Source organism: Danio rerio, chromosome 2, assembly GCF_052040795.2.
Source record: "Danio rerio strain M-AB ecotype USA chromosome 2, GRCz13ab, whole genome shotgun sequence".
NCBI classification, from domain to species: domain Eukaryota; kingdom Metazoa; phylum Chordata; class Actinopteri; order Cypriniformes; family Danionidae; genus Danio; species Danio rerio.
In genome coordinates, this window is record NC_141022.1 from 30841409 (window position 1) to 30865121 (window position 23713).

Consider the following 23713-nt stretch of genomic DNA (forward strand, 5'->3'; position numbering starts at 1 on the left):
ACACAGCTGCGATGAAAATTCGGATGAAATTCTCAAATTCTAATTATTTTAACAATGGAGGATGAAATAAAAACCTTCTTATTCCTGACTCCCTTACATGCATTTGCATTCTCTGCATGACCAAGTAGCCGCATACAAATTGAAAATTCCAAATGTATCGTGTTCGTTTCTTGAGGCTCTGAATGGCCAGAGAGTCTCATTGAAATTAGAAGGACAAACTCGTTTTTGGGAACTCTTTGAGCTTAATATGACACATTACAGCAATTATTTGATGTGTTTTCCACTATTAATAATTCAAGCACTGTCCTGCTGCTCCGAGATGCCAATCCATCATAAACAAAAGAAAACTCTCTGTGACGCCAGAGGGAAATTAAGATCTTTTGTTGCTCTCTAGCAATATTTCTAAAACTAAACATCGCTCTACATAGCGCTCCACACTCTAGCGTGGCTCGTTTTTCTAAACATCAGCATTTTATTCCTCTTTGTCTTAGAGTGAGAATGTCATTTAGTAAGCAGGAAGTGGTTCATGAAATGCAGTGGAGAACAATAACAATGTTCCCTGAATAGCAGCGCTGGATGAAAGGCCTTTGAAAGGCTGACGAGAGTCCTCTCCGAGGTGTTTTGGATTGACGAGTGCTACGACTTTGTCTTCTTGTCCTCTTTGTTCACACAGAGTGAAATGCCAACACAGCAACATGATATTCTTGCCAAATTTGAAGGGTTCGTCAAGGAAATGCTAAATTCAGACCAGTTAATTGTTGTTGTTGCTTTTGACGAGTCTGTCTTTTGTTAAAGAAAATGTATAGCTGACTCTGATTGGTCAGTAGAGAATCTTCCACTGAACTGTATGATTTGACTGTTGTCCCTGGCAACAGCTGAAATACAGAACATGAGCATGTAGGAAACAAAGGATGGTAAGATATCTGGAAAATTTAAGAGAGCACCTCAAACTGTAATCAGTTTTTCTGGATTTGACATTTGTCGTCAGAATTATTAGCACTCCTGAATTATTAGCACTCTGTATTTTTTTTTTTTTTTACACGATTTCTGTTTAACGGAGGGAAGATTTCAAAACACATTTTTCAACATAAAAGTTTTAATGACTTATTTCTAAAACCTAATTTTTTTTATCCTTGCCGTGATGACAATAAATAATATTTGACTAGATATTTTTAAAGATACTAGTATTTAGCTTAAAGTGTAATTTTAAGGCTTAACTAGGTTAATTAGGATATATAGGCAGGTTGGGTAATTAGGCAAATCATGTTTTGATAGTGGTTTGTTTTGTAAACAATCGAAAATAAAGATTGCTTAAGAGGGCTAATAATATTGACCCGAAAATGTTTTTTAAAACAGAAAAACTGCTTTTATTCAAGCCGAAATAAAACAAATAAGGCTCTATCCAGAAAAAAATATATATATATATATTACAGTGTGAAAAGTTTCTTGCTGGCTACAAGGTGGCACAATGGGTAGCACGTTAGCCTCACAGCAAGAAGGCCACTAGTTCGAGCCTTAGCTAAGTTGAGGGGGTTTGGCGTTTCTGTGTGGATTTTGCATGTTCTCCCTGTGTCCACATAGTTTTTCCTCCAGATGTTCCGGTTTCCCCTACAAGTCCAAAGACATGTGGTACAGGTGAATTGGGTAGGCTAAATTGGCTGTAGTGTATGTATGCAAATGAGTGTGAATGGCTGTTTCTCAGTGATGGGTTGCAGCTAGAAGGGCATCTGCTGCATAAAACATATGCTTGATAAGTTGGCGGTTCAATCCGCTGTGTGTGACCGCATATTAATAAAGGGACCTAATAAAGGGAGAAAATGAATAAATCATTGAATTAATGAATGAATGAATGAATGAAGCTTCTTGCTTTGTTAAACCTCATTTCGGAAATGTTTTTGAAAACGCGTAGGCACAGATACAGATTTAGTGTATAAAATATTCAGTGTACAGTATACAATTTAGTTTTCAGACCTTAAATATTGGTTATATATATACATTTAGATCTTTTCATTTACACCTATGTTTGTGTTTTTTTTTTTACTTTTTTTTTCTTTTCAGTAGTGAACAATATTGTTTTAGATTACATCAAATGTTGTTAAATTCATGTTTATTGCATTACTTTAGTATCATGTGCTATAAACATTCTCTATTAGTATATCTAGCATCTGTAAAAGTTGTTATGCTGTAAAAAAAAAAAAGCTTTGATTAGCTTTATAGGTTGGGAACAACACTGTATCCATTAAAAAATATTACGCTACAGCTGTAAAACATACGCTGCTGCCATGTCCATACCATAGCTGCCTTTTGAAAAATGAATTTAAGAGGTTTTTAACACTAAACTGTATTGTACTTTATTATTCTTCAAATTTTTTCAAACATTTTAGCAGGAGAAATAAATTATACTAACTGGACATTCAGAATTGTGTCTTTCATGCACCATGCATGTACAATGATCAAATGTATAATTGAAATATTTTTGATATGAATAGGACATCGTATGTGAAAGAATAACAAAGTAATCTTTCTTGAAAAATTTAACCGTTGTTATAGTCCACCCTGGATAAGAGTTGACATGAATGTCGATTGCTGACACCTGTCTCAGTATTAAAGGTCATCTGAGGTGGACAAACCGGAGGAGCTGAGCTTTATGTGGGATGAGAGTCTCGATTGGCTAGGAATTCCCCATCAGCCTCCAGGAAGAGAATAAATGTTTTATCTCTGGAGCTAACATTGTGCCTTCCTTCAAGAAAAATCTTTCAACCCCCCATCGTCTCTTTCCTGTTTACCTCCTGCCTTGGATTTAGATGTTTTCAGTTCTAGTGGATTGGGGTAGGGTGCAAAAGAAAAAAGCAAACAAAAAAGAACAGTGTATTAAAATGTTATCTGACTGCCACATTTGGCTGGGGCCACAGTAATCCTCCGGAGTGCTAAACCGATCTTGCATTGTAATGAAACTCTAAGAACGACGTAATCTTCTCTCTGTGTGTGCACTGTAAGTCTTGGAGAACACGAGCCAAAGTCTGAGGAAGACAGAAGAGAGGAGAACCTTCTGCTGGCATTCTCGAGGTTGTTATTTCAATCTGAAACATGTTCATCATGGTGATGTCTTTGGGAATGTTAGAAACTGTAATTCATCAAGCAGAAAAACATTACACTTTTCAAAACAGCTATGCTGTAAATCATTGGAGGAAAATTGGCAAAATATGCTTGTACGTATACTCAGCCTTCCTTTTTACTGAAAATGTGACTGAATAATGAAACGCTAAAGCTAATATAAAGCCATAAGCTAAAGCTAAATAACAAGACTGAGCAGAAACCCATGTCCACAAATGTCTGTTAGCATGGAAACAACATGATACATTCTAACATTTTATTAACACCTAATGTACAGTGCTCAGCATAATTGAGTACACACAGAATATTTTTATCCATTTCTCAGTGAATATAGGCAATGGATTTTGTTGCATATAAACAAAACAGATTTATTGAACAGATATATTTATTAAAATAATATTTTAGTCATCAAAAATATTTAAAAATGGAAAGATAGTACAATTAAATTCAGGAAAAATATCGCAAAAAGAATTACAACATACTAAATTTTAATAAAATTATTATTATTATTATTATTATTATTATTATGTTATTATTATTTATTTATTTTATTTATTATTTTTGCTTCTGTTGATTTTTCCTCTTCTTTAAATTTGTATTTAATATTTTTTCTATAACATATACATTTGGGTGTGCTAGTTTTTGTTAGATAAGCTCCGGGTTTGACTTTAGTACCGACTAATCTAATGTATATGCACAAAAAAATATTGTATAGCTTCCTATTAAAAATATTAATTTAAAAGATGGATTTGTTAGGGGTGTACTTATGTTGAGCATTGAATATTCTCTGTATTAGCTCTTTGCAGTATATGCAAAATCACATAAAATCACCTAGAAGTAGAGTTAAGCGTGCTGCAAATTAAGAGAACATGAGCAATTACCTTGCCTTTTGTATTTCATTAGCCTAAATAACCATAACCGAAATAGCCCGTGTGTTCCCTGCTATGTGAAAGTGTTGTGAGAAAATGCTGTACATTTTTGTCAATTTGTTTGCTTTGTGTGAAAATGCAGTGTGTTTTTTGAAAATGTGTTTGCATTGGGAAGATTTACAGCATGTGTGCTGTCAAACAGATAAAGATCTTACCTGAATTTGCTGGCGTTTTTTTGCAATTGCATGTGTTTTCTTAAATTGCAGCACGCTAAGCTCTCTCGGTCACCGAATCTTTCAGATTTCAAAATATTCATAAGCAGTCAAAATAAAAGAAAGTGAAAACACACCGATGCACATTTTTTATTGATCATATTTTTATAATCATAGTGAATTTTATTTATAATTCACTAGTTCGAGCCTCGGCTGTGTCAGTTAGCGTTTCAATGTTGAGTTTGCATGCTCTCTCTGTGATTGCGTGGGTTTCCTCCGGATGCTCCGGTTTCCCCCACAGTCCAAAGACATGTGCTGTAGGTGAATTGAATAGGCTAAATTGTCCGTTGTGTATGTGTGTAAATGAGTGTGTATGGGTGTTTCCCAGTGATGGGTTGCAGCTGAAAGGGCATCCACTGCATAAAACATATGTTGGTGGTATATTCCGCTGTGGCGACCCCAGATTAATAAAGGGATTAAGCCGAAAAGAAAATGAATGAATGACACATATCGCTACTTCCATTCTATTGCAAGCTAAATTGAATGAAAATTCTAGATCTTTAGGGCAAAAAAGTCTATATTATCAACATTAGTGCTGCAAAGTATGAATGACAGGCCACTTTCATAGCAAGCAGCTTTCTTTAGAGCAGTGTGGAAGAAAAAAAAAAAAACATTACATACTCTAAATAAAAAAAAAAACTTGCCTAACATCTTGATTTCTATCAAAATGACTATATTTTACATGAGCAATTTCAGAGAGAGAACAAACGTGAATTGCCATTAATGAAACATTCAGATACAGCAGCAGGTGCTAACTTTGAAAGCCAGACTATTACCCCTTGATTTACTTTACTTAGTCTCCAATACTAAAAATGACCATAACTTGAACGAGACTGCAGGTAAACCACTGGTGTACATGTATGTGGTGTAACCACATCTGAGCGGTCTGACTCAGTGCAGGACAATAGATACTAATTCTGTATCAAATTGGCCTGAAAGGTGCTTTGACTTCAAATTATCATACTTAGTGGTTTTTATGGCGTGCCCTTTCACATCGGAGAGCATGATCATGCCACACTGCTGAATGAGGCGAGTAGATGGCCTGATACAGTTGATTATTTGCTTATAACGCACCGCTTTCAAGAGGATAATGAAACGCTACGGTCTATTTATACCGGACTGACTATGTTCTGCTGATCACATGCTAGTCACTGTTCCGAGACGGCAATGATATGTGCGCATGTATAATCTATAAGCATCGACCTTCTGAAACATTTTTTTACAGTTATGTGAAAGCAGCTATTAACAGTATGTTGTTTTGTTATTTTGCACAAGTACTATTGATCCTGTTGTTTTCAAGCAGATGTTTGGACAACTTGCAAATTTTCCTCCCACCTTGTACCAATTAGAAGAGAAACTTTGTCACTGGAGGCAACGCTAAGACAGCCGGGGCGATGCAGCCGTTATTTTTCCTCTGGATGCATTGACTAACCTGAGGTCAGATGCTAAATCTCCATTATTGAGTCAGTAGGGGAGGATCGCTGCTGGAGAGGTGCAGAAACCGCTGAAAGACTGTCGAATGCATTGTGAAATGCCGGCTTTCCGCCTTTCCTCTCGAGCTGCAGCATCACATGCAGTTCTGTGAGCTGTCAGCCGGACTGCTGTTCCTACAGCTTGACCACACTTCTGATTAGTAGTCCTGTCAATTTTCAACAACTTCAAACATAAAAAGCCTCAGGCAGCTTGTTGCAGCCTGTGTATCCGTGTGCCTCTCTGTCTGCTGTAGCGTACAGTTACAGGAGATCTTGTACAGACGAACTCGGCTGCTTGTTTCCTTCGCTAAGATTCAGTTCTCAATCATTCTTGCTTTTTTTTCAATGCACTTGTCCTGTGGCATACACAGACCTCCCTAAAGGAAAAGGATGGGAAGACAGAAAAAGGCATTTTAATTATTAACCTTTTGTGTTGCTTTCTTTATAAACTTTTGCAGCAGTAATAAAAAATAAAACACTTTTATCCTTCTTATGAATAGTCTCTCAATCAAAAATGAAAAATAGTCACGATAAAACTGCTGTCTCTTATTGCTAAAACTTGCATTTGCCACATATTAAGAGTACAATATAAATGCAAATAATACAAATAATTGCAGAGCTAGAAAACAAGATGATTCAGTTTGAATACCGTTTTATAGAAACATAAAGCAAAAACACATGAATGATTGGATCTTCGTCTCATTTTTGTACTTGAAATATTGAAAATATACATTAAATCTATTTCCAATGTGGCAGAACTGAGCAAAATGTGTCTTTTCGCCATGAATGTGATACTGAGGTTAAAAAAGAATGCAAGTGTCACGTTCGTGGTGGGGAAAGGGAGCGAGGACTCAAGTGCAAAGAAATAATGGGTATTTATTAATAATAAAATAAAAAGGCAAAACAAAACTACCCCGAGAGGGAAAACATTAACAAAACACACAAACTTGGCTGGCAAGACAAGGCAAGACTGGAGCAGGAACACAGGGGAGTGTAGACAACGAACTGGCAACTACTGAACACATGAGGGGATTATAAAGCAAAAGGTAAATTGGCACACAGGTGAACATGACTAACTAATAATGAGTTAACAAGGAGGGTGGGACTAGACAATAGACGGGAGAGTGCATGACACAGAGAAACAACACAAGCCATGCGCTCACATAAAACAGGACAAGAACATGCAGCCAATGAGAGAACTCATTAACCGCATGTTCATGACAAGACATGCACAACACTGAAGCACACGACAAAAGCACGTGACCACAATGTAAACACCGAGCCATGTGCTTTGACAAGAAACATTACCGTGCTTACCGTGCGCTCACACATAAGCAACGCGCATGCTTCATCTCAGCGCCAACCAAAACTGAAACCAACTAGACGGAGGCGCCGAGAATAAAGCAGCGCGATGCTGACAGAACAAACACAAACACTAATACAAGAGCGCGCGCGTCTGAGGGCCACATCAAGCGGCAGCGCACACACTCTGCGTACACCCACGACGGCGCGCGCGCACACAGAGACAGAAACAGGACCAGACATGGGTAGTGTCAGAGCTCTGCCACCAAAACAAGAATTTACAAGACCAGAGTGGCAGAACCCTGACAACAAGAATATGTTTCTGCAGAGTTAGGTATAAAGATACCGTATCTACTAGCAGCACATTTTGGTATGGTAAATGTTTTAAAGATTTAAGATTTAAGATATTTTAAAGATGACCGTAGCCAGGGTTTGGTGATTAGTGTGGTTCTGGGGTTGTTAAAAAATATGCTATATAAATTCCTACAAATAAAATGTATGCAGTTTTGTTTCATGCAGCAATAATATTTTTGCTGTTATAATTTTGCCGTGTGCACTGCTTGATTTGTGAATTCCGAGGTCCCGGAACAGATCAGGGAAAGGGATCCGACATATAACCTGAGGATAGAGTTGTCACGCACAAAAGTGGAGAGCGGGGGTTGTTGGTGGTGGCGTTGGATGGCGGAGGGGTGTCACAGATGAAGGATGAAAGTGAAGAGCGGGGGGTTGAGGAGGACAAAAGTGAAGAAGGTTAGGAAGTCGTGGAAGGAAGTGAAAGTGAACAGCAGATGGGGGAGGAGGGCGGTTGAGGAGGGGGATCAGTAAACTGAGGTGCGCAGTGTTCCGGCACAAATTAAGTCTTGGTTGTATGTAAGAATGAATGACAACTTATTCCAACCCAGGCTCATTATGTACCCAGGTATAGATTTCTGGGGATACCTGAACTGGAGGTACGTCTGCTCGCAGTTTTTGTTTTAACAAATCCACTAAAGGCCGTTTTTTTTTTTTTTTTGATGATCTCAAATTTTTTTTGACATCCTCTTCTTGCATAAATCTACCAGAGGGTGCATCATACAATTCACCTGACCAGGCCCACTTGCTGTCGACTGACTGACTGATTGACCGACTTACCCCATTCCCTAAACCCAACCGATGGTATTTTCAAAAGCAAACTAGAAAAAGAAAAGGTCTTGCAGCCGCTTGATTTCATCACAATTTCAGCCTGTTGTTTTTAATTAATTCATTAATTAATTAATTAATTTGTTTTTTGTTTATTTGTTTTACCTTGTTTCTTAAAACATTTTTCACCAGACTTGAACCGTGTCATTGCGGTAAACTCAGGTCCACGTTCCAAGTTTATCAGCGTATGCAGCGAGCTACTGGGCAAATTGCTAACAACGGAAAGGCCATACAGAGGTAAGCAGTCGGCTGGTAGCTCTAAAAGCAACAAGCTGTCGGTGGCGTCATATCACCCTGTAAACATTCTTTTTAACGTCATACTCTGGCTACATAATTCATTCATCTCCAGAAATGTAGATAGCGGTACGTGTCCTCAATGAGCCTGTATTGACTTATCCTCTAAATCAGTGGTTCCCAAACTTTGGTACGCGGGCTTACTTCTAGTGGTACGCGGAGGAATCACTGAGTAACAAAACAAAAAAATTATACAATTTTAATAATTTGATGCGTACGATAACACCAATGTGATTAGTATTGGCTGTTCTCTAAAGCCTATGAACAAAGCATTGTGCTTAGAATGTTTACTATAGTGCATCGCGTCATCAGCTGCTAAAAATCTATTCAATTGGCGCAGAACTAGAGAAAGAGGTGCATGGTGCTTGCAGAGCAGATACTGTACGGGCTAGAGCAGTGTTCCCCAACCCTTGGGCCACAGACTGGCACCGGTCTATAGATCAATTGGTTCCGGACCACACAAAAAAAATCATTAATTATTTCAGTTTTATTTATAATCTGATTCTGAACGATCATTTATTTTGAAAAATCTTTTATTTTAAAAAATGACCATATTCTCTTGTTACATCTCGGTCACTTAAGTGCCAAAATTTAACCCACAGGCTAGCAAAATTAGTAAAAACTGCAGCACGAAGCGCTTGTGTATTCCAAGCGCCCTCAGTTGAAAACATCTTAACTTTTCAGAATGTCGCACCACTAGTCATGTGATAAAAACCGACTAATCAGCTTCATATTTTGTATGGAATATAATTTTGTTGAAAAAATTGGACTCTGCCTCGTTTTCGAACCGTGCAGTGCTGTAGCTGCCTAATTTGACCAACTACGCTTTATTTTAATACTGGTCATTATAGTGGTACGAAGAGACATTTTTTTTTCTGAGGTGGTACTTGGTAAAAAAAGGTTGAGAACCACTGCTCTAAATGATTTTTAGCATGACTTCCACTCTAAATTGTCACCAACTAAAATTAAGTATATACCATTCTACGTTTCAGTTACTCTACAGATCAGTTGTACTGTTATTATGCTACTATTTAGATAGAGTTTGAAATTTCTTTCAGATGATATCATGATGGATTTTGTCTTATACTGAATGTGGTCTCCTCAGCAACAGGCTATGCCACATAATGTAATGGCATGGACAGAGTTGGGGTAACGCATTACAAGTAACGCAAGTTCCATAATAATATTACTTTTCTAAGTAACAAGTAAAGTATGGCATTACTTTTGAGTTACTTTTTAGTTTAATTAATCAGCTTTTAAAAAATAAATTGCTGGATTAAAATTAAAGTGGTCACAATGAATCCCGCAGTCAATAAGAAAATGTGTTCATTATTTTGAACGTATCGAAGAAAAATAAAAGGGGATTATCTCAACAGTGATTTTACTTTAGACAAATAGTACAAAAGAAGCAAACACATTGCATTAATCAATAATCTGTATATATAACATGTATAGTTCTGGAGTCAGAAAGTTTTCATATAACATTATCCTAAAAAATAAATAAATTATATATATATATATATATATATATATATATATATATATATATATATATATATATATATATATATTTATTTATTTATTTATTTATGTGCTTTCTATAGGTAAATAAAGCTGTAGGCTATGCAGTGCATTGTTAATTGCAGAGTTCCTCTATTTAAAAAAGAAAGATAAAAAAACAAGCTCTGAAAGAGATCAAGCCAGGTAAAAGTAATGCAAAAGTAACTCAAAAGTAATGTAATGCATTACTTACTATAAAAAGTAAATAAGTAACGCCACTCGTTACTTTTTTGGGGGAGTGACTTTATATTTTAATGCATTACTTTTAAAGGTTACTTTCCCTAACACTGAACATAGATATGTTGCCAAGTATTGCATTGAAATATAAGTTAAAGCTAAAAGTTAAAAAACTATAAGTTCAAATATTGAATAATATATCTTGCAAATAGGATATGGAACTGCTAATCCCCAACTCCCTCTTCCAACTTTATTAATGGCCAAAATTCTTTATAATGTACTTCATAAATACTTTAAAACTACGTTCATAATGACTAGATCTGGCAACATGGAGAAGTGAAGGCTGCAGCCCCACCCGTACAAGTTCCGTCACTCAGGCATCTGACAGCTGCTGTGAGTCAGAGATGTGAATTTATTCAGCAACATGATTTTAAATAGTTTTTGATTTATAAAACTTACAATTTTATGTTTAAACATAAAAAATACAGTGGTCCAAACCTCTGTGACCCCATTGATGGCTATAGGTATGGTTGTCTGTTACTTTTCCCAATCAGATTTACCTCAAATTCTCATCCTGTATAAGATTTCATTGGTCACACTGTCAAAAATCATGGATGGATCCAATAATGACAAATAGCAATGCGATTTTTCTTGGTGTGCTATATCTATGATAGGTTAGGGATTAACACTTGCTTTAGGTTTATTTACAATCAGCACAGTGACTGACATGACCAAAAAACCTTTTAACTTAATTTGCTTCAAAATCATGCTTTACTTTCACCAATTGGCATTATTATAGTAGCCTAAGTAGTACTTTTCTGTCTGTTTGGTTTTTAAAAATCCTTATGGAATGCACCTGATGCTTAATATCTTCTTCATCTATCATATTTACTTTCTTTCCTTTGTTTCCCTTTCCTGTGACTTAGTTATCTTTCTTTTTCTGTCTCATTTCTCGTCTTGTATCTTCTCTCACCTCTTCTTCCTAACTCACAGGCTCATCATCACCCTCTCTCTTCTGTGCTGCTTCAAGTCTGACCTCATCGACCTTTTCATCTGAAGTGACAATCTCTGTAGAAAACAAATGTCATCTTTTCACAGAATTTAATCTCAGACTTGAACACTGGAAGGGAGCAATGTCACATAAATGGCCCTATTATAATCAATGAAGCTGTCTGTATGTTGTACATACAGTATGCAGCATGCAGCTTCGTTGATCATAAGGAGAGTGACAAATGGCTGTACAGGTGCAGGTTATGCAGAGAGTCCTTATATGGAGATGATTTGGGCATGTGTTATGCTAATGACAAACTGCACATGCAGCCTTAGAATCAGAATAATCCAGATTTATCCGGATAATAAAATGAGGATGGGAACTACGTTATGCGTATACATTTACTGTGAATCAAATTCTCTCATTATTGCTGAAACCATAGGTTTAAACTTTGATGGTCTGAGGTTAATTAGTTTTATTTTGTATCTCTGGAAAACAATATTTATTAATAAATATAAAAATATATTAAACTGTATTACGTTTCATTTCAAAGTTTACTACATGTGTTTATTAATGAAAGATTTGCAGACGTATCTTGTGCGTGATTGTTTTTTCTCCAAAATTATTTTTAAAGAAATAGTTCACACACACAAAAAAATACCTATTATTTACTCCCCCTAAAGTGTTTTCAAGCTTCATTAGTTTATTTTTTTTTCTGTTGAACACTAAAGAATATATTTTGAAACTGAAAACCAGAAAGCATTGACTTCCATAGCAGGAAAAAACAGTATGAAAGTTAATGGTTAAAAGTTTTCAGCTTTCTTCACAATATCTTATTTTGTGTTCAAAAGTCATACAGGTTTGGAACAAGTGAAGGGTGAGCAATTGATGACAGAATTTTCAGTTTTTGGCGAACAATCCCTTTAAGTAAAATTAGACCCCTGAAGACCAGAACTAACAAGCAAACATGTCAAAGGAGCAAGTGCTCTTAAAAAAATAAAAATAAAAAAAAAGTATATATATATATAAACAGTTCTGTCTGGTTCTTGAATCTGATTGGCTGATAGCTGTGTGATATTCTGCAATATCAGAACTCGACCAGCCTCTTCACTCTTATGTATTATTCCACCTACATAAAAATCAATAGATCAATTAACGTACTACAGTTTGACAAATATTTCAGCTGTTGGACAACATAACGTACTTTTGAGGCTTTTTTAGAGAATGTAGTTGTTTAGATTGCAACTATACAGTTTATTCATATGGATAGTGCCTATTTTAAATATTTATAATTTCTGAGAGACAGCGCGTCAGCAGCCATTAGCCCGTCATACTGAGCAGAGCAAAGACGGTTGACATTGTACATCTACAAGATGGTGACAGAGACTGCATAATAAGCCCTTAGAGGAGAAAAACTCTATATCTCTATTTATACCATATAATTGTAGTGTTTTGAGTGTGAGATGAGACTCACATATTAGACATGTATGTATTTTGTGTTGGCCACTCTTTGTCTAAACTTTTACTTTTTGGTTGGCCATCTGCTTGTTTCTAATGAGTCTCCTGTTTTCATTACTGCAGACTAGTTAGTAAAAAGAAAGAGCTCGCATGTGTTTACCATTTTTCCTTATTACAAACACAACTGTTATCTGGTAGTGATTGCTTTGCTTTGGCTTTTTCGGGGTTAATTATTGTGATATCCTGATTACAACAGAGAAAAACTGGGAAATCTCTGTAGACTGATCATATCTGCCAACATTCATGTTTTTTTTTTGAGTCTACTGTATTTCAGACCCATCTCCCACATCGAACCCCAACCATCTCCATATCGGCTCGCCACACTTCAGTTTACGCGCAGCACAACGCTCACGCCCCACCCAAGCCCCCTCTTCATTTCGCCCACACCACCCCCCGCTCTTCACTACGACTGTAACCTCCCCCACCCCCCACTTTCACTTCGCGCACCATATATATACAGCCATATAACACTGCTACTCATGTGATATTGCTTTATATATCAGAATTATTTTGTGATTGCATTGTTATCAATCAGTATTTCCATTCAGATATATATGCTTTTAATAAAACCTATAGTCTAATTAGAAATGTAAATGATAATGCATATTCAAATAATCAGTCAATTTGTAATAGGATGGGTGGATTTAGAAGCATTTTACATTAAATTACATTCATAAATAAATATTGTTTAAAATTCAACCTTCTTGGTTTTCACTTCACAACATAACATCTAAATTCTCAAATGTGAATTTTAATTTCCTAACAGTAAAATGCATTACCATCCTGTGCATGCATGTATCTATGTTGGAACTTAACTGTAAATACAGTTTTCTTTAGAGGGCACGGTCCCAATTGTACGTTATAATATGTTTAACTATATATCATTCTTTTTTTTAATCACCAGAAGGTCACTTTGAGATTGTGGCCTGAGAGGGGAAGCAGTTCAAACCCCTGTGTGCAGATGACTGTGCTCACCTTATTTCACCTTCAAGGCCAGATGATAAACATTTTTAAATAATGAAGGGCGCCCAGGGATGATCAGATTTGGGAAGTGATTTATGATGACGAGAGGGCAGAGGTGACAGCAGGGAGAGGGACGTCCTGTTTTGGCCAGACACCGGCTCTTAATCACTCCCTGTAGTCAGATAATGACATGCATTATTTAACATCAGGCCAATATAATCCCACTTTCACAGAGCTCATGTTTCAGCTCTCCTGCGGCGCGTGCGGCACGTGAGGCGGTCAGTCCGTGTCTCTGATCCCAGCCTTATTAAATCTGTCCCTACAGCTCGGGTGGGATTTAGTCTGACAAAGTGTGGTGCTGAAGGTTCTCCGACTGAAACTTTTCTGCAGAAATTGAACTCCAGAAAAGATGTTTTGTCAATCAAGGTTATGTTGGCTATTCCCCTTCTGCTTCAGTCTGAGTTTCAGATTTTAATGGCATGACTGGCATTTCAGTAACATTCTCTTGAACTTTTTGGTGGCACGTGTTTGCTGGTTCATTGCTAATCTGTATGCGGGCAGTATCCTGTGCATGAAATATATCTGTCGAACATTTCAAACGCTGAGGTTTAGCTGTGGTAAGTGCAAACTCACTGGTGTAAGCATATTGCAGTTATATATACATCAAAAATTACTTATGGCTGCAATATACAGGCAGCTTTTTTGAGAGGTTGATTGTAGAGTAGCCAAATACATTTTCAAGTAAGTAACGTAAATGTAGTTTGATTTAAACTATTAGTTTGTTGAACTGTAATTGTAATATCCTAGAAAACAAACATTAAATATTGGACACAGTGTACTTTAAATTTATTGTTTAACCTATAGGTACATTAGCAGAAGAGGTGATGCAGTAGATGCCATTATTCCCTTAAATGGATAAACATAAAATGTTCAGCCTGAATCACAAAACCAATCATTTATTTTATTTTATTTTTTTATTTTTTTATCAAGATTGAAAGTTAAATAAATAATTCATGATGTATGCTTTGTTAGAACAGGACAATATTTGGGATAGAATTGTTTTGAGATACAACTATATTTAACTCTGAAATATTTTACAAAATATCTTTATTGAACATGATCTGCTTCTTAACTTATGATCTTTACTAAAAAATCTATAATTTTAATATAAAATGTTTTTTTGTCAGCTATTGCCTAAAAATACCAGGATTTTGTTGTCTAGGATCACATTAACATAAACCTTCTAACATATATATGAAACATGCTACTGTATAATGCAATTGAATAATGTGTATGTTAATGGAAGAAACCCACACATGCACTTAATACTTAGCATGTTTTATAATAAATAAATAAACAAATAAATTGAGTAAATAAAAAGCAAATGAAAACATTTTCTGGTGTATGGGTGTTATTGTACACACATATTAATAATAAAAATCATAGAAAAACAAAGAGCTGACAGGAAATAAAGCATACAATGACAGCAATATAGTCAGTTATTAACATTTTATTGTTTCTCCCTTGTATTTGATTAGCAGTCATTCTCTTGTGCATTCCTCAATAAGCATGCTTCCTTCTGTAATCAAATTATAGAAAGTTGAAGCAAATATAACAGTTTCTCTCCAAGCACAATATGCAATTCATTCATTAATCTTCCCTCAGCTTTGTCCCTTATTTATCAGGGGTCACAACAGTGAGATGAAGCACCTACTATTCCAGCATATGTCTTACACAGCGGATACGCTTCCAGCCACATACCAGTGCTGAGAAACACCCATACATTCTCACATTCACTCACATAGTACAGCCAATTTAGTTCATTCAATTCACCTATAGCGCAGGTCTTTAGACTGTGGGGGAAACCGGAGCACCCGGAGGAAGCCCACGCAAACACTGGGAGGACATACAATCTCCACACAGAATGCCAACTGGTCCAGCCGGGAACCAGTGACCTTCTTGCTAAGAGGCCACAATGCTTACCACTAAACTACCGTGCCGCCCAACTACCCATAATAGTTAGAAAATCTGCATTAATTTACCATCAGTAAGTTTTAATAAATGGCAAAAATATTATTTTTCCAAAGCTGGACATCACTTTTGGTCACTACTGAATGCAACTGATATGTTTGAGCTAATTAGCCAGTAGCCAGAAGTACGTAGAAGGTGAGGGCTTTTCTTTTTCTGGGTTGTTTTCAATATTGTCGGTTGGGTTTAGTCAAGAGGGTGGGCGGGTCAATCGGTGCTTTTGAAAATACTATTGGTTGAGTTTATGGAAGGAGGAGGGTGGGTCAGTTGATCGGTCAGTCAAACAGTCAGTCGACAGCAGCCTCTGGTGGATTTATTTGAGAACAGCAGGCGTAAATGACAATTGCAAAAGACACAGCGGCCTCTGGTGGATTCGCAAAAACTGCAAAAAATAAAAATAAAAACGTGGTTACTGGGACGTATTTGGCACTCTCCAGAAATGTATATAGATGTACATTTTCAGAATGAGCCTGGGTTGGAATTATGCATGCCAGGTCAGTACATGGAGATGTCACTGTGAACAAAACATGTTTGCGCACATATGATCCTGTTGTCCTCCACTGTTGTTTAAGTCAAATTCTTGTACAAGACTATAAAGAAACATAATTCACGTGACATTACTGTTTCCCTGAAAATCACATTTTTGTAGTTTAACACTTTATGCTTTTGTTACCTAAAATTATATTTATCTATATTTGTTTTTTTTTTTATTAATGACCATAACACAGAGAAAAATAATGTGTTTTTTAGTTTAAAACTTTGATGTGTAAAGACCAATATAGTGAGGATGCTGCCTTTGTAGGCAGTCGACAGCGAAACAACTAACTAGACCAATATAAAGTACAAAAAAATTCCTTAATGACACACACATTTGTGTTATAAGACTTTTTTTTGAAAATGTCATACAGGTATAATATATATTGCAGAATTGTGGTAATTAAAATTTGTCAGATATTCCTACTTCAAAGTAACCAATGTGTGTGTCTCAAAATGTTATTACATGTGTAGCAAGTTTGCAAGAATAATTTTCAGTAAGTGTTTGTTTATCTACAAAGCTAGTTGATAACTTGTACTTTGCATTTCCATGCATCTGAAATGCTATTGTTTTGTAAATTATCTATCATGACACAGTTTTCAGATATTAGTGTAAAACTGTGTATAAACTTCCTATGTAGGTGGTAGACAACAAGATAGATAACGTGACCAATATATGAAAAAACACATCCCCATATTCAGTTGAGCACATGGAAAAAAAATTTAAATAACACAAACATTTGTGCTATTAGACTTTTTTGGCATTGTCGTTATCCTGTCATAAATCTTGCAAAATTGTGTTAATTAACATTTGTGCAATATTTCTACTTCAAAGTAACCACTTTGGAAGAGTTTCAAAATTGAATGTCATGTTAGGCAGGTTTGCAAGAATATTTATTTATTTTTATATTTATCTACAGAGGAAGTTGATAACTTGCATTTTCATGCATCCAAAATGCTATCATTTAGTAAATGAATGATCATGACACATAAAAGATTTCAGATTTTAGTTAAAATCAGTAGTATGAAGGCTCCCTGAGTGAGGATGCTTTCTCTGTAGGCGGTAGATAGCAAAACAGCTAACTTAACCAATATTTAAAAAGAAAAAACATACACACACATCACTGACTATTCAGTTTAGCTTATGGATTTTTTTAATAACACAAAAAATTGTGCTATTAGACGTTTTTGGCATTGTTGTTTTACTGTCATATGTCTTGCAGAATTTAGCTAATCAAAATGTCTCAGATATTCTTATACTTAAAAGTAACTCTTGTGGATCTGTCTCAAAATGTTATGTCATGTGTAGCAAGTTTGCAAGAATATTTTCCAATAAGTATTTGTTTACCTACAAAGGTAGTTGATAACTTGTACTTTGCATTTTCATGCATCCGAAATGCTGTTGTTTTGTGAATTGATGATCATGACACATACAAAGTTTTTCAGATTAAAGTGTAAAACTGTGTGTATAAATGCTCCTTTAGTGAGGATGCTTCCTATGTAGGCGGTAGACAGCAAGACAGCTAACATAACAGATAAATAAAAAAAAACACATCTGACTCTTCAGTTGAGCATATGGAAATTTTTTTTCAACACAAACATTTGCGATATTAGACTTTTTTGGCATTGCCGTTATACTGTCATATATCTTGCAGAATCGTGTTAATTAAAATTAGTCTTAACTTAATGTCATGTTTAGCAAGTTTGCAAGAGTATTTTCCAGTAAATATTTGCTTATCTGCACAGGATTTTGCTAAGTATAAGAGTATGTGTTGAAGAGCCATTCTGGCACACAAGTGACAACTCAAAGATTGCTGTAAATTGGTTGGTTTCCCTCAGCTCATCCTTTCCTCTCATTCGTCTTCTTTTGTGCCTTTGTTTATATGTCCAAGATTGGTGGGTTGGTGGGTGTGGTTTTAGTGTCTCATCATTAGGAAGGTAATGCTATCTGTCCAGACCTGTCTGAGCAGCAGAGCTCTAATTAACTATAATGGAAATGTCAATCACGGTAGGAAGACAAGCTGTCCGCAGCTATCTATTCTCAATTGCACTGCACTACAGGCAAACAATTCCATTCCAACCATTACAGGAATAGTTCACCCAAAATAAAAATTCTGTCATTATATACTCATCCTCGTGTCATTCCAAGCCCGTGTGACTTAAGGGAATGGTGGAACACAGAAGGAGAAATTTTGAAGACTGCGGCGACCCCTTTCCCCCCCCCCCAAGGAATTAACATTAAAGGTGTAGTTCACCACCAAATGTCATCATTTACTTACCCATCACTTGTTCTAAATATGTTTGAGTTTATTTATTCTGTTGAATACAAAAGTTGATGGTAGCTAGGACCATTTGACTTCCATATTATTATTTTTGTCCTATACCATGAAAGTCGATGAATCCCAGCAACCTTATTTTATGTTCAGCAGAAGAAAACAACACAAAAGTCAGTAATATAAAATAAGTAAATGATGAGGTAATTTTCTTTTTTTTTTTTTTTTTGGAGATGAACTATCCCTTTAAAAGGCCACAAATGTATTAGAAAAATGTTCATAGCATTAAGCCATGAGACCACAGCTAAATGTTGTCATTGCAGGATCATGTTAACTAAAATTGGTCAGATATTTCTACTTCTAGTGGAAATGAATGTCCTTTTTAGTAAGTCTGTCATTCACTACTATTGAAGCAGAAATGTGCAATTCATTCTTTTTAGATGGATCTTTTCAACGAATCGGGATCACAAACCATGCCTGAGACAGTCATTCACAAGTTTACTGATTCATTGACCCAGTCTCTGCAGTTAACAGCCCACTAGAGGGAAAAAGTATTGATAAATATATAAAGGTTAAATAAAATTATGACATACTTTCAATTGTTTAGTGTACTATCCCTTAAATACAACTTTTACATGTGCAGTGCTGAGCAAATCTAATAATATGAATATATAATCTTGCAATTGCCTAAAATATTAATTTTCAGGGCAATCAAGGTAGCAAATGCATAGATAACTATCTCAAATGGCATTTGTGATACTCTGCATTTTCTCTACTTTTCTCTGCATTCACAATAGTTCAGCCACCAAGGAGTTTGTCTGAAAAAGTGAGTAATAACCATTTGGAAAGAGGCTTACTTTCCTTTATTGTCATGTATAGTGTTATAACCCGAGGTTACTGAATCTGAGATTGACTTTCATACAACTGGTCGCATGCTTTGCAGCATTGCTAATTAGGGTTGAGGTCAAACAGTTGATTTTATCAGGGAGGGCTAATTAGTTCCTGGTTATGGGTGATATAAAATAGCGCATGGCAAAACAAACAACTCTCTTTAATGGAAAATATGAAGATACCTCAGAATCATTCAAAGAATATACTTTTCTATTGTTCATATAGTGACTAAAGATTTGAAAGAGTGCTTTGTATATTTATCTTCAACAGCTATACGAGGAAAAAGTGGACTGGTAAGCCATCTTACAGTTTTTGAAGTAACTGAACCTGAATCGGGTTCAGAAATTTCTGATCTGATTAGAGCTTTGAATAATAGAGCATTTTAAAGCAAAGAATTAAAAATAGTTTGCAGTAAAATGCTAATAAATGTTAAATAGGTGGTTATTAACAATGATATTATATAATTGATAGTATGTTGCGTAGATATATTCTAACATACTGTATGCATTTAATTCAAAAGTTCATAACGGTTGAAGTTATTGATGCAAGTAAAGTAAATGAGATAGATGCTAATGGCATTAACATATTTTTATCATGCAGCCAGATAATCTTGGAAATCATGACTAATTAAATGATCATTTATTAATATAGGCAATGTACCTGCAACTCCGACAAACGTTTATTTTCTTGCTTTAAAACACTAGCTTTGTTATATTCTGTGCTGTTCAGACAAAACCTAACATCTGACCACTGCATGGCTAAATTGCACTAACCAGGCACTTTATTAGGTACACCTGTTCAACTGCTCATTAGCACAAATTTCTAATCAGCCAATCAAATGGCAGCAACTCAATGCATGTATTCATGTAGACATGGTCAAGACGATCTGCTGCAGTTCAATTTGAGCATCAGAATGGAGAAGGAAGGTTATTTAAGTCACTTTGAACGTGGCATGGTTTTGGTGCTAGACGGGCTGTTCTGAGTATTTCAGAAACTGCTGATCCACTTGGATTTTCATGCACAAACATCTCTAGAGTTTACAGAAAGTGGTCTTAAAATAGAAAATATCCAGTTGAGCGGCAGTTCTGTGGGCACAAATGTCTTGTTGATGCCAGAGGTCAGAGGAGAATGGCCAGACTGGTACAAGCTGATAGAAAGTCAACAGTAACTCAAATAACCACTCATTACAAACATTTGGAAAAACATTGCCTGGTCTAATGAGTCTCGATTTATGCAGCGACAATTAAGTGGTAGGGTCTGAATTTGGCATCAACCAAAGATATATACACTAGATATCGCATACGGGTCCTGAGAATGCATCAATAATGCCGCCACATTTGTATAGTGCTCCCAGGACAAACATCATTCAACTGTACTAGTCAAGACTAAAGCCACTCTGAAGGTGCTGGACTTAAGAGCTGTGTACGGGTTTATTAATAAGCAAACAAACAAAAAAACAAAGCAAAAAGGCAGAACTATTCATAGGTAAGATTTAGTTTTTTTAGATTTTTGACTTTTGTACTAAACAAGTAACGTTATGATAATAAAGTCACTAAAGCTACTGCATTCACCATAAGGCGCACCAACTTGCACAAAATTCTAGACTTATGCTAGACAATAAAAAATAAATATGACAACAAAATGCTGCGGTGCCAGAAATTTGTATTATTGTTGGCTAATTACATAAGTCAGTGGTTCTCAAAGTGGGGGTCGGGACCCCCTGAGGGGTCGCGGGGCAATGAAAGGGGGTCGCCTGGTGATTTCCAAAAATCTATTTATTTTTATTAAACCATAAGAATTAACACATTTTATTCATAACTATACTGAAAATAAGAATAGTCGTTTATAGTTACTATATACTATATAGTTACTATAGTAGCTTATAGTTACTAGTTCTATTGGATTGCGACCCCTGGGGTAACATTATATTAAAGGCAGCAATAGCGTCAGATGCATTTTGATTTTATAACATCAGGTTATACTTTCTGGCACATTTAAAGCACTGACACAAATTTCATTGGTGTGTCTGCATCATTGCATGCAAGGTTTCTGTATTTATAACCACCTCAGAGGATATTGGGGGTCGCGAGTCACTGGCATTTTTATTTTGGGGGTCGCGGGCTGAAAAGTTTGGGAACCCCTGACATAAGTGAATGAGTCGCTCATAACGGAAATTCATTCACAAACAAATTGCTCCCTCTGTTAGAATGAAAAGTGAAAGCAGGAATGTTTTAGGACACAGATTAGATCCAATTTAACAGGTAGGGAGGAAAATACCATGCCTTGCGGTCACTTATCCATCGGTATAGAAAACTGTTGTAAAATGATAATTTTCATGATTTAAAAAAAATTTGCATACTGACCACCGGGAAAACCGATTATAGATATATGTATATGTGTATATATCTTTGGCTCTGGATGGCCAGTCCTCCACTGCACATTAGTCGCGCATTGATTTCAAAGGAGCGCTTCCCTGTACTAAAATGGCAGCTGTTTTGATCCATTTCTTTAAATAGGCAACAACAGGAGAGGCGACATCTAGTATAAATATCTATGGGCGTCAACAACATAAAACAACATGAATCCTGCCTTGCATCCACGATTCAGGTTGGTGGTGGTGTAATTGTGTAGGGGACATTTTTTGGCACACTTTGGGCCCATTAGTACCAATTGAGAATCGTGTCAATGCAATAATTTACAGTACCTCAGTATTGTTGCTGACCATGTCCACCTTTTTATGACCACAGCCTACCGATCTTCTGATGGCTACTTCCAGCAGGATAACGCGTCATGTCATAAAGTGCGAATCATGTCAGACTGGTTTCTTAAACAAGAGTTCATGTACTCAAATGGCCTCCACAATCACCAAAACCCAATCTAATAAAGAACCTTTGGGATGTGGTGTAAAGAGAGATTCACATTATGGACTGCTTGATGCTGTCATGTCAATATGGACAAAAATCTCAGGGGAATATTTTCAGTATCTTGTTGAATCCATGCCACGAAGGATTAAGGCAGTTCTGAGGGCAAAACGGGGTCCAACTCGGTACAAGTGAGGTGTACCTAATAAAGTGGCAGGTGAATCATACCTGTCAACCCTCCCGTTTTTTCCAGGATTCTCTCGTAATTTACTGTTCTATCCCGCTATCATCCCGTAAAGGTATTTTCCCATATTTCTCCCTTAATTTCAGTCTTTTGTCTGAACAGCCGATCCTCCCTATACGCAATCCATACCGCCGAACCACCAGGGGTCGCCCCTTATTCTAAAACGTGAATTGTCTGTGCTTTGGCTTTGTTTAGGAATGAAAACACTTATAAATAATTATTAAAAGCGGCGCGATTCTATTCCATTTTGATTACAGGTGCCGTCGCCCATCCTATACAATCCTCAAAACAGTCATATAATGGTGCATGACTGTCAGCTGACGCACTCCATAGTGATAAACAGACGCTGTTTCGCAAACGGATTCTGTACACGCGATTTGAAGCGGAGAGAAAGTCTGGCTTTTGGGTGCGTGTTTAAACAGACATACACACATAATTAATAATAATAACATATAAGGATGTCGATCTTGGTGTTTTTATTCCAAACACAACTAATTTCGTCTTAAATAAAGCAGTCGAATGCTTTCATCATAGCTAGATGTGTGCACTTTTAAAGTGACACCTCTTATATAATGTAATAAAAAAAAATCTTATTAAATGCGAGATTCATTCGCTGCTCTTTAATCAGAATGTGTATTGTTAGGTTATACAGTGGAGAAACGACAATGAGATTGATAGCTTGATTCTGTTTCATTATAATAGCTATTGAATAAGCTGAACTGTTTGCTAATGTTTGCTGCTAATGCATATGAATTTTTCTTTTGTTAATAATAATTTTAAAACATATTACTGACTATTAACTGTTTATTTACAATTAAACAGCTAAAAATGAACATAATTAGTAATTTGGTTTTTTTTAATGGCGGGGGTGGGGGAGTGGGGCTGCGGGAGGGGTTGGGGAATCCCTTACTGGGCATATCCCTTATTTTCACATCCCAATGTTGACAGGTATGAGGTGAATGTATGCAAACTACAGTTCTTGACTGGAGAAAGCAAAGCAGTGTCTGTTGGTTGAAAATCTGAATCAAAATAAATACATCTGAACTGCATTTACATAAAAAATGTAATCTATTGACAGATCTAATTAAATGCAGTTGCATATGCACATAAATCCTGCATAGTGGCATTGTAAATACTAAACGTACAGATCTTTTTTCTTTTATTGTCTTGC

The 23713-nt window shown here is 36.1% G+C and overlaps 1 long non-coding RNA gene across 2 annotated transcripts in view; it reads left to right on the plus strand.

Moving 5' to 3' along the window:
* Positions 1-22809: 22809 nt before the first annotated feature.
* Positions 22810-23713, plus strand: part of LOC147846376 (uncharacterized) — an 80800-nt gene continuing 79896 nt past the window's right edge. For both annotated transcript variants that reach the window (XR_015478534.1, XR_015478533.1), the window contains exon 1: positions 22810-22948. This is a non-coding gene — a long non-coding RNA (uncharacterized LOC147846376). The remainder of the gene's footprint in view (positions 22949-23713) is intronic.